The following is a 5,000-nucleotide window of genomic DNA, read 5'->3' as shown; positions in this document are numbered from 1 at the left end:
AGGCGCAATCGCCCGGAGTTTGGCGAGTAGACGCTTTAGGTGCGACCACCCGTGCTCCCAACTGAGCTTGCCGCTGCCGACAGAGGCCCGGGAGCGTGCTGTCGTGGCATTGCCGGCGGGAGACAACACGCGCCACCTACGGTGACCGGCAGCTCCAACGCCAGCGCCACAGAAGGACAAAAGCCCCACTTGGGTGCCGAAGCGAACTCTCCCAGCACAGCGCACGCGCCAACACGTCCGCACAGCTGCGATACAAACCACCTGCGAGAACCGCAGAGGCGACCGAGCAGCAGACGGCGTCGCGGCGCCGAGCGCCGGGCGGCGGCGCATCCTCAGCGCACACAGTCCTCAATCGGACCAGCACACTGCAGATGTCCACCGCGCTTCGCACCGGGCCCGCGAGGACCTACTTTGGCCGCACGGCGCCGCGTGCAGGGTGCGCCGGCGCGCAGCTGCGCCGCCTGCCGCCTCCGTCGGCCGGCGCGCCTGCCACTGGCCGCCCCCACCAGCCGGCTGTAGCGCGTGCGCCCACGCACCGCGCGGCCAGCACGCCGGGAGGCCCCCCCTCACCGGCCGGGGACGGTCCCACCCAGCCACCGCCGCGTATCGCTTCACACCCAGATGCCATTCACGTTCGTGGGCATGGTGGGTATCGCTGGAACAACCGGTTGGTAGCTCAACCGATCGTCGCCATCACTGATTCACCTCTAGCGAGAACAACCGCACCACAACGGTTTACCAGTTGTTCATTTGCGTAACGTCACCAGCAAACGTAGGCGTCCATCGCCATTTGCAAATTCAACGATTGTTGCATGCCTGTGTCAGGTGTCACGACACACTATGTCTGCCCACATACACGCAACAACATGTGCACGCTTCGCGAACACGTGGAAGGTGGCCCCCGTACGTATGCGATGTCCATTGCGCGAACGACTGTCAACCGGCCTCTGTCGCATGTCGCAGATGTGGAACGCAGTGCACCATGCTATCACGGTGTGTGAGAAGAGACGACTACGTCTGACAACACGCGCCACTACATCAACAGACGGCTCATGCTGATCGCCATCCAGGGCATACCACACTGCAATCCAGCTCTTATAGGGAGACGACACGTAGCTGAGTGCACAACATTTGGACCGCATGGTTCGCCGTTGTTGGCGCAGTCGTTGTACGGTCACATGTACCACGATGTATCATTCAGTACATGAGGACCAATGTGCAGTACAGTGTGTGATTTGGACGTACAACATCAGCGGACAGTTGACACAGGCCGTACCACAGCGTAGGCTAAGTGCTTCGCCATGCAAATGCCAATGAACAACTGCAAATGCCAATGAACAACTGCAAAGGGCATTGAGCATGTACGTCCTGCTGCCATCCACATTACAGTGTATAGCTGCAAGGTGTTTAACATGAAGCGATACACTGGGGACCGGGCAGTGCGAGTAGCAAACTATATTGCGGGGGTTGCAGTTAGGCAACACTACACTAATTTAACGCGTCGTATGACAATTACAGAGCAGGTTAAGGCCCAACGTGTGTTGGGTTAAGGCCCAACGTGTGTTGGGTTAAGGCCCAACGTGTGTTGGGTTAAGGCCCAACGTGTGTTGGGTTAAGGCCCAACGTGTGTTGGGTTAAGGCCCAACGTGTGTTGGGTTAAGGCCCAACGTGTGTTGGGTTAAGGCCCAACGTGTGTTGGGTTAAGGCCCAACGTGTGTTGGGTTAAGGCCCAACGTGTGTTGGGTTAAGGCCCAACGTGTGTTGGGTTAAGGCCCAACGTGTGTTGGGTTAAGGCCCAACGTGTGTTACGTTACGGCGCAACGTGGGTTACGTTACGGCGCAACGTGGGTTGCGTTACGGCGCAACGTAGGTTACGTTACGGCGCAACGTAGGTTACGTTAAGGCGCAACGTAGGTTACGTTAAGGCGCAACGTAGGTTACGTTAAGGCGCAACGTAGGTTACGTTAAGGCGCAACGTAGGTTACGTTAAGGCGCAATATAGGTTACATTAAGGCGCAATATAGGTTACATTAAGGCGCAATATAGGTTACATTAAGGCGCAATATAGGTTACGTTAAGGCGCAATATAGGTTAGGTTAAGGCGCAATATAGGTTAGGTTAAGGCGCAATATAGGTTACGTTAAGGCGCAATATAGGTTACGTTAAGGCGCAATATAGGTTACGTTAAGGCGCAATATAGGTTACGTTAAGGCGCAATATAGGTTACGTTAAGGCGCAATATAGGTTAGGTTAAGGCGCAATATAGGTTAGGTTAAGGCGCAATATAGGTTAGGTTAAGGCGCAATATAGGTTAGGTTAAGGCGCAATATAGGTTACGTTAAGGCGCAATATAGGTTACGTTAAGGCGCAATATAGGTTACGTTAAGGCGCAATATAGGTTAGGTTAAGGCGCAATATAGGTTAGGTTAAGGCGCAATATAGGTTAGGTTAAGGCGCAATATAGGTTACGTTAAGGCGCAATATAGGTTAGGTTAAGGCGCAATATAGGTTAGGTTAAGGCGCAATATAGGTTAGGTTAAGGCGCAATATAGGTTAGGTTAAGGCGCAATATAGGTTAGGTTAAGGCGCAATATAGGTTAGGTTAAGGCGCAATATAGGTTACGTTAAGGCGCAATATAGGTTACGTTAAGGCGCAATATAGGTTAGGTTAAGGCGCAATATAGGTTACGTTAAGGCGCAATATAGGTTACGTTAAGGCGCAATACAGGTTACGTTAAGGCGCCATACAGGTTAGGTTAAGGCGCCATACAGGTTAGGTTAAGGCGCAATACAGGTTAGGTTAAGGCGCAATACAGGTTAGGTTAAGGCGCAATACAGGTTAGGTTAAGGCGCAATACAGGTTAGGTTAAGGGGCAATACAGGTTAGGTTAAGGCGCAATACAGGTTAGGTTAAGGCGCAATACAGGTTAGGTTAAGGCGCAATACAGGTTAGGTTAAGGCGCAATACAGGTTAGGTTAAGGCGCAATACAGGTTAGGTTAAGGCGCAATACAGGTTAGGTTAAGGCGCAATACAGGTTAGGTTAAGGCGCAATACAGGTTAGGTTAAGGCGCAATACAGGTTAGGTTAAGGCGCAATACAGGTTAGGTTAAGGCGCAATACAGGTTAGGTTAAGGCGCAATACAGGTTAGGTTAAGGCGCAATACAGGTTAGGTTAAGGCGCAATACAGGTTAGGTTAAGGCGCAATACAGGTTAGGTTAAGGCGCAATACAGGTTAGGTTAAGGCGCAATACAGGTTAGGTTAAGGCGCAATACAGGTTAGGTTAAGGCGCAATACAGGTTAGGTTAAGGTACGACATAGGTTAGGTTAAGGTACGACATAGGTTAGGTTAAGGTACGACATAGGTTAGGTTACGGTACGACATAGGTTAGGTTACGGTACGACATAGGTTAGGTTACGGTACGACATAGGTTAGGTTACGGTACGACATAGGTTAGGTTACGGTACGACATAGGTTAGGTTACGGTACGACATAGGTTAGGTTACGGTACGACATAGGTTAGGTTACGGTACGACATAGGTTAGGTTACGGTACGACATAGGTTAGGTTACGGTACGACATAGGTTAGGTTACGGTACGACATAGGTTAGGTTACGGTACGACATAGGTTAGGTTACGGTACGACATAGGTTAGGTTACGGTACGACATAGGTTAGGTTACGGTACGACATAGGTTAGGTTACGGTACGACATAGGTTAGGTTACGGTACGACATAGGTTAGGTTACGGTACGACATAGGTTAGGTTACGGTACGACATAGGTTAGGTTACGGTACGACATAGGTTAGGTTACGGTACGACATAGGTTAGGTTACGGTACGATATAGGTTAGGTTACGGTACGACATAGGTTAGGTTACGGTACGACATAGGTTAGGTTACGGTACGACATAGGTTAGGTTACGGTACGACATAGGTTAGGTTACGGTACGATATAGGTTAGGTTACGGTACGATATAGGTTAGGTTACGGTACGATATAGGTTAGGTTACGGTACGATATAGGTTAGGTTACGGTACGATATAGGTTAGGTTACGGTACGATATAGGTTAGGTTACGGTACGATATAGGTTAGGTTACGGTACGATATAGGTTAGGTTACGGTACGATATAGGTTAGGTTACGGTACGATATAGGTTAGGTTACGGTACGATATAGGTTAGGTTACGGTACGATATAGGTTAGGTTACGGTACGATATAGGTTAGGTTACGGTACGATATAGGTTAGGTTAAGGTACACATTGTTGTAAGGAAAGGTTTAATGGGGGGCGGGGCGGCCGGTTTGTTGATTGTGATTATAGTAAGTGGATGCCTGCGGCATCATCTGATTTGCCACGTCAGGATGCACCTTTGGCTCATGACAGGCGGCGCTCTCATTCCATGCTTGTGGCAGACCTGTGTCTTTCATTCCTGCCATTGTTTGTGTGCTGTGAGAGGAGGCAGTATTGTGATGTTGGGTGCACCCCTGTGTAGGACATGTGTGGGTGTTGGTGGCTTGGCTGAGCAATGGTGGTTGTCGGGTGGGTGGGATATTCTGTTTTCTGAGTGGACCTCCCAGTCTGGTTATGACAGTGTGGATTGTCTAATGTGGCGGAGAGGATGCACTGGGTGTTGTTCCATGCTGGTGCTTACATATTGTCTGTGTGCGTGTTACAGGCAGAGAGTAGTGCGTGATAAGGGTGTGTGGCTGACGTGTGGTTGTGATTGTGAGCAGAGTCTTTCAGCATGTATACGGACAGTTGTATACATTATCTGTATTCTGATGGCTCTATCTATTACTAATCAGCGCCGTGTATACGTTTAATCCGGTTCCAGTCGAAACTGTTGTATCTCTGTACATTAGTGACACGGCGAGCCCACTATGTAGTTACTCGTCTCGGCAGCTTCCACCGGTGTATGGCAAATGATTATAAGGAATCAGTCTAGTCGTCAATACCGATGGTGTGACGTCACATGTCTGGGGTGGGGGACGCTGCG

This window comes from Schistocerca americana, unplaced genomic scaffold (genome assembly GCF_021461395.2).
Source record: "Schistocerca americana isolate TAMUIC-IGC-003095 unplaced genomic scaffold, iqSchAmer2.1 HiC_scaffold_179, whole genome shotgun sequence".
NCBI classification, from domain to species: Eukaryota; Metazoa; Arthropoda; class Insecta; order Orthoptera; family Acrididae; genus Schistocerca; species Schistocerca americana.
This window is presented reverse-complemented; position numbering follows the sequence as displayed.